General features: G+C 37.7%; 1 pseudogene; it reads right to left on the bottom strand.

The window, feature by feature from the left end:
* Window positions 1-3230: 3230 nt before the first annotated feature.
* Window positions 3231-4341, bottom strand: LOC111542747 (annotated as a pseudogene).
* Window positions 4342-7534: the final 3193 nt, after the last annotated feature.

The raw sequence follows: 7534 nt of genomic DNA, 5'->3' as shown, positions 1-7534 counted from the left end.
CATATATGTGCATGTGTAATAGGAATTTTTTTTTTGTTTTAACACATTTATTGAGCTATTTTTAAAATATCTAATTCTTTTGAAAAGTATCTGTTCATGTCCTTTGCCCAATTTTTATGGGGCTGTTAGTTTTTTTCTTATAAATTTGTTTAAGTTCCTTATAGATTCTGAATATTAGACCTGTGTCAGATGCATAGTTTGTAAAAATTTTCTCCCATTCTGTAGATTGTCTGTTTACTCTGCTGATAGTTTCTTTTGCTGTGCAGAAGCATTTTAGTTTAATTAAATTCAACTTGTCCATTTTTGTTTTTATTGCAAATGCTTTTGGTGTCTTTGTCATGAGATCTTTGTCCATGACTATGTCCTGAATGGTATTGCTTTGGTTGTCTTCCAGAATTTTTATAGTTTTGGGTTTTATGTGTAAGTCTTTAATCCATCTTGAGTTAATTTTTGTATATGTTATAAGGAAGGGGTCTATTTTCAACCTTGTATGGCTAGCCTGTTCTCCCAATGCCATTTACTGAATAGAGAATTCTTTCCCCATTGCTTGTTTTTGTAAGGTTTGGTGAAGATCAGATAATTGTAGGTGTGAAGGCTTATTTCTGGGTTCTCTATTCTGTTCCATTGGTCTGTTATGTACCAGTACCATTATGTGTCTGTTATTGTACGAGTACCATGCTGTTTTGATTACCGTAGCCCTGTAGTATAGTTTGAAGTCAGATAGAGCAATGCCTCCAGCTCTGTCCTTTTTGTAATTGCCTTGGCTATTCAAACTCTTTTTGCTTTCATATGAATTTTAAGTAGGTTTTTTCTAGTTCTGTGAAAAATGTCAATGATAGTTCAATGGCAATAGCATTGAATCTATAAACTGCTTTGGGCAGTATGCCTGTTTTAACTATGTTGATTTTTCTTGTCTATGAGCATGGAATGTTTTTCCATTTGTGTCATCTCTGATTTCTTTGAGCAACGTTTTGTAGTTCATGAAAGAGATCTTTCACTGCCTAGTTAACTATATTCCTAGGTATTTTATTTTTTCTGTGGCGATTGTAAACGGGAATTTGTTCATGATTTGGCACTCAACTTGACTATTGTTTGCATATGTTGGTCTTGACTATTGTTGGTTGGAATGCTAGTGATTTTTGCAAATTAATTTTGTATCTTGAGACTTTCCTAAAGTTTTTTATAAGCTTAAGAAGCTTTGGGGCTGGCCAGGCACAGTGGCTCACACTTGTAATCCCAGCACTTTGGGAGGCCGGGGGGGTGGTGCAGATCACTTGAGGTCAGTTTGAAACCACCCTGACCAACATGGTGAAACTCCATCTGTACTGAAAGTACAAAAATTAGCCAGGCGTGGTGGTGGGTGCCTGTAATCCCAGCTACTTGGGAGACTGAGACAGGAGAATTGCTTGAGCTCAGGAGGTGGAGGTTGCAGTGAGCACAGATTGAGCCATTGCACTCCAGCCTGGGTGACAGAGCGAGACTCTGTCTCACAAAACAAAACAAACCAAAACAACAACAAAACAAACAAACAAACAAACAAAAAGTTTTGCGGCTGAGTTGAGATGGGGTTTTCTAGATATAGAATCATGTCATCTACAAACAGAGATAGTTTGACTTCCTCTCTTCCTATTTGAATGCCCTTTATTTCTTTCACTTGCCTGATTGCCCTGACCAGAACTTCCAATACTATGTTGAATAGGAGTGGCGAGACAGGGCATCCTTGTCTTGTGCAAGTATTCAAGGGGAATGCTTCCAGCTTTTGCCCATTCAGTGTTGATGTTTGCTGAGGGTTTGTCATAGATGGTTCTTTTTTTTTTTAATTTATCATTTTCTTTATCATTGGAGGGAAAGAAATCAAACAGAGGTGGGGGTATAGTTACACTGTTTAAGGATGAGCTGAATACAAAGACAATAAGTCTTTTACAGTCTCAACAATGCCACAATGAATAACTGAATTATCTCATTTATAATTCACACTGGATCAAAAAAATTGGTTCCCCTCTGTATAGATCAATTTAACTCAAACCTTATTATCTTCAGAATACAAACATGAATACTACAAGATAAACTCTAACTGCACTAGGTATTTTCTAAGTAGAAGACCAAACACCAAACGGAATCCCTCTTTCCAACGTCTTTCGATATGACAAGATTTTGCCAGAGTGGAAGTCTAACACTTAAAAAAGCATTCTCATGGCCAAGTAAGAAAATACAGTTATTGTGGGTATTACAATACCTTTACCATATATATTACACATTGAATTAAACTCAGCATTAAATATGCTTCTAAAATTATGCTGTTAATGATGATAGCAGTGATGATGCTGGTTGAAAAAGCCTGTCTTAAGCGCAAGAAAAGCAAGGGAGAAATATTTTACAAGGAGAAAGCAGCCACAGAGTTGGGCGTTTTTACTTTTTTGACTAGGAAAGATAATTTTAAGCAATGAAATATACAAAGCAAAGTAATCCCTTATTTCCCCTATGTGGAAATAATATGAGACATTTATTAGATATACTCGACAAGAACAGAACTAAGTACTCCAACTCTACTGCAGGATTACAAAAAAAATCATCCCTTCACCACCGTGTAAGATTTAAGGGCAACCTGCCCAATGATGCATGTTATATAAAACACAGCAAGATTGCTGCTGCCCTGCCAAGTACCTCCAATTCCTACCCAGGTCCTACTGAAATGGTGGTGGTCCCAACTAGTTTTATTGATATAAATCTTTAAAGAAAAAGATAAAGCATTTAAAAAGACAAATCAAGATACCTCAGGAACCACATATCCAACACAAACTTTATCCTCAAATGAGCTATGTTTGCCTTGCACTAAAATACTTTTATTTCACTCAAATTAGAGCAATAATATTTCATACATACGTGTCTTCTCTGCCCAGTAATTCAAAGAAAAAATCCAAAATGATTAGTAAAGAAAAATATAAAAATTAACAGATGCTTTAAATTTATTTTAAATATTTTTAAGGTTTAACAGGTGTTTGAAGTTTGTAATTCCTAGTAGGAAAACATTATCTGAATGAATACCCTAATGTCAAACCACTGTAAAATGCTTCAGCTGCGTTTCAGGGAGAGGGGTAGGGATTATCTTCAAAGCACCCCAGCTCTCTTGATGAGAAGGTCAAAGGTACACTGGTTTGTATTATTGAGACATCCATAAGGTGATCTAGGTTGCTTTTCCTTCAGCAAGGGCTTTATTTATCAGAAGGGCATTATGCTTGACGTCCAAATTTGGCTGACGATTTACTGATAAGATTCATAACTGTTGGGTTGCTCTGGTATTCTGACGTATTTGCTGCGTTCTGAGCCACATCCTGGAAGGCCACCATAACTTCTGGATCCTGCACGGCTGCCATAACCTCTGGATCACTAAGAATTTCATTGAGTCCAGGCAATCCGGCCGTTCCAGCCATACCCCCTCCCATTCCAGGCATTCTTCCAGGAAAATTACCAGACATTCCCCCAAGAAAGCCACCTGGAAAAGAACCATACTGAGCTCCTGATTGTTGTCGGGCTTCTTCCTTCCTCTGGTCTCGCTCATGTTCTTCTCGTGCCTTCTTAACTCTTTCTATTCTTTCTTTGATCTCTTGCTCTTCACATTTTTGCTTACACTTTCTCCGATGTTCTGCAATTTTCTCTGCAAAGAAGTGCAACTTCTTTCAGCGTTGCACTAACATCTTCATCATAATCCAATTTACAAACAAGGGCAAGATCATGGGCTGCTTCTTCCCAGTGGCCTAGAAGGCTATGTGCTTTCCCTCGCCATTTGCAAGGCTGAGCTGAATCAGGATTTATTTCAATGGCTCTGTCACAGTCTCGGATGGCAGCATTTGGCTTCTGTAATTTGACAAAGACACTGGCCCTCTTGGCATACAAAATGGCCAAGGGAGGATTCAGCTTGATGGCATCTGTGAATAAGTCAATGGCTTTCTGCAGTTCACCATCATTTAGGGCTTCAATAGCAGCCACTTTCTTATCATTTGCCTGATCCATCATATCCTCTGTTATCTCTGCATTTTCATCTCCCATTTCTTGAGGGCCATCAGTGTCTGTTTCAATCACACCTTCATTATCAATTTCTAGATCACTTTACTCAATTGATGGTTTGTCTGCCTTTAAGTCTTCCTCCACTTTCTTACCATCAGGTTTTTCTTCTTTGGTATTTTCTTCTGATTTAGCTTTCTGAGTAGCAGGTGGTACTTTAACCTCCATACTCTCCACCGGCTCCCTCAGGAAGCACATTTCCTTGGTGTGCGGAACGCTCGGATCCTGCTTACACATTTTCACAAAGGCCCAAAGCTTTTTCACTTTGCGGGGTTCCATGTTCAGGAGGTGGTGGGCGAAGCTGAGGGACTGCGGCCAGGTTCCAGACCCAGGCGCTGGCTTGGCATGGCCTTGCAGAAGGGGGCGGCTGCTGCGAGTCAGAACAGACTCAGATGGCTCTTATTATTTTGAGGTATGTTCTTTCAATACCCAGTTTATTAACGGATTTTAGCATGGATTTCGATTTTTATCGAAAGCTTTCTTTGCATCTATTGAGATAATCATGTGTTTTTTTTGTCTTTGGTTCTGTTATATGACGAATCTCATTTATTGATTTGCATATTTGCATCCCGGGGATGATGCCTACTTGATCATGATGGATAAGCTTTTCCTTGTGCTGCTGGATTCAGTTTGCCAGTATTTTGCTGAGGACTTTTGCATTGATGTTTATTAAGGATATTGGCCTGAATTATCCTTTTTTTGTTATATAACTGCCAGGTTTTGCTTATAAGGATAATGCTGGCCTTATAGAATAAGTTAGGGAGAAGTCCCTCTTTTTCAGTTTTGGAATATTTTCAGTAGGACTGGTATCAGCTCTTCTTTGTACATCTGGTAGGATTCAGCTGTGAATTCATCTGGTCCTGGACTTTTTTTGGTTGGTGGGCATACAAAATGGCCAAGGGAGGATTCAGCTTGATGACATCTGTGAATTATAGCCTCAATTTCAGAACTTGTTATTGGTCTGTTTAGGGATTCAATTTATTTCTGGTTCAGTCTTGGAAGGGTGTATGGGAGTGTAAATTAGTTCAGCCATTGTGGAAGACAGTGTGGTGATTCCTCAAAGACCTAGAGGCAGAAACATCATTCAGCCCAACAATCTCATTACTGGGTATATACCCAAAGAAATATAAATCACTCTATTGTAAAGACACATGCACACATATGTTCATTGTAGCACTATCCACAATAACAAAGACATGGAATCAACCCAAATGCCCATCAGTGATAGACTGGATAAAGAAAATGTGGTACATAGACACCACAGAATACTGCGCAGCCATGACAAGAATGACATCATGTCCTTTACAGGGACATGTATGGAACTGGAGGCCATTATCCTTAACAAACTAACACAGAAACAGAAAACCAGAAATGGCATGTTCTCACTTGCTAAATGATGAGAACACATGAACACATAGATGGGAAAAATATACACTGGGGCCTTTCAGAAGGCAGAGGGTGGGAGGAGGGAGAGCATTAGGAAAAACAACTAATGGGTAGTAGACTTAATACCTAGGTGATGAAATAATTGGTACAACAAACCCCCATGACAGGTTTACCTATGTAACAAACCAGCATTTGTACCCCTGAACTTAAAGGTTAAAAAAATTCCAAATGTAAAAAATATATATATATAATATAAAATTCACCCACTTTGTGTATACAATTCAATGATTTCAGTAACTTTACTAAGTGCGACAACCATCACCATAAGTCAACTTTGGAAGATTTTCATCACCCCAATAACAGCCATCATGCCCATTTAATTAAGTCTCATTTCCACAGTGGCTACATGGTGTTCTGCAAAATGGATATACCACAATTTTATTTAATATTAAGTCTAAAACATCTAGAATGTTTCCTGCTTTTCCAAATTCAAAATAAACTTTAATAAATATCTTTATAGTCAACAACAAAAAAATACCATAATCTGGGTGACTTGAAAACAACAGAAATTTATTTCTCATATCTCTGGAGGCTGTGAAGTCTTATAATAGATTCAGTGTCTGGTGAAGGCTCTCTTCCTGGTTCATAGATGGCACCCTCTCACTGTGTTCTCACATGTTGGAAGGAGCAAGAAAACTCTCTGTGGCCTTTTATAAAGGGCACTAATCTGATTGATGAGGGCTTTGCCCCTGTGTTCTAATCACTCCCCAAAAGTTATACCTTCAAATATTATCATATTGGGGATTAGGTTTCAACATGTGAATTTTGGGGGCAATATGAACATTCAGATCATAGCAGACACATTATCAAGTAATTACTGTTTCTTCCATCCTGTTGAGAAATTCTGGGAGATATAGTAGGGAGATAGAGTAGAATATCTCAGACTTATCCCAACTGAAGGAAGAGGTGACTGGTTGTCATTGGTTTATATTTATTTCAGCCATTCTGATGGGTGTATGTTTGTATTACGTTGTCCTTTCCCTATTCTTTATATTTTTTGTCCTTCTCATTTTGATGTTTTTTATATATTTTGAGTTCTGTACATATTTGGATCTCACTTTCTCTTCCTTTTAAGATATGTGTGTAGCCAATATCTCTCCCATTGTATGTATTGACTTTCACACTTTTAAAGTCTTTTGATTAATAGAAGTTTTATATTTTTAATAGAGTTCAATTTATCAATAATTTCTTTTATGTTTAGCACTTTTTTGGTCCTATTTACAAACTCTTTGCCTACTCAACACCATTTATTAAAAAGACAATTTTTTTCCATTTAGATTCTTTCACTTACTAATATGCATTTAAGATTTCTCCAAATCTTTTCAGGGCATGATAGCTCACTTTCTATTAGTGCTGAATAATATTTCATTGTCTAGTTGTACTACAGTTTGTTCATTCACTTACTGGAGGACATATTGGTTGCTGCCAAGTTTTGGCAATTATGAATGAAGCTGCTATACACATTGTTGTGCAAGGTTCTGTGGGGAAATAAGATTTCAAATATTTTCCATAAATACCAAGGAGCACAATTGATGGATCATAAAGTAAGAATAAGTTTAGTTTTGTAAGAACTGCCAAACTCTTCCAAAGTTGCTGCAGCATTTTTTATTTTTACCAGCAAAGTTGCTTCTGTTTCACATCTTCCTCAGGATATATAATGCATGACTCCAACTATATGACATTCAGGTAAAGGCAAAACCTTGAAGAGTAAAAAGATCAGTGGTTGCAAGGGGTTGGGGAGAGCGAAGGAGGAATAGATCAAGCACAGAGGATTTTAGGGTGGTGAAATTGCCCTGTGGGATGCTATAATGGTACATATATGTCATTATGAATTTGTCTAAACACATAGAATGTACAACACCAAGTGTGAACTTTAACAATGTGCCAATGAAGATTCACCAATTGTAACAAGTGTCCACTGTGACATGGGATGTTGACAGTAGGAGAGGGTGTGCATGTGTAAGGGGCAGAAAGTATATGGGAACTCTGTACTTTCTACTCAATTTTGTAGTGAATGTATAACTGT

This window comes from Piliocolobus tephrosceles, chromosome 11, assembly GCF_002776525.5.
Source record: "Piliocolobus tephrosceles isolate RC106 chromosome 11, ASM277652v3, whole genome shotgun sequence".
NCBI lineage: Eukaryota > Metazoa > Chordata > Mammalia > Primates > Cercopithecidae > Piliocolobus > Piliocolobus tephrosceles.
Note: the sequence above shows the minus strand (reverse complement) of the source record. Positions and strands in the feature narration are given on the sequence as shown.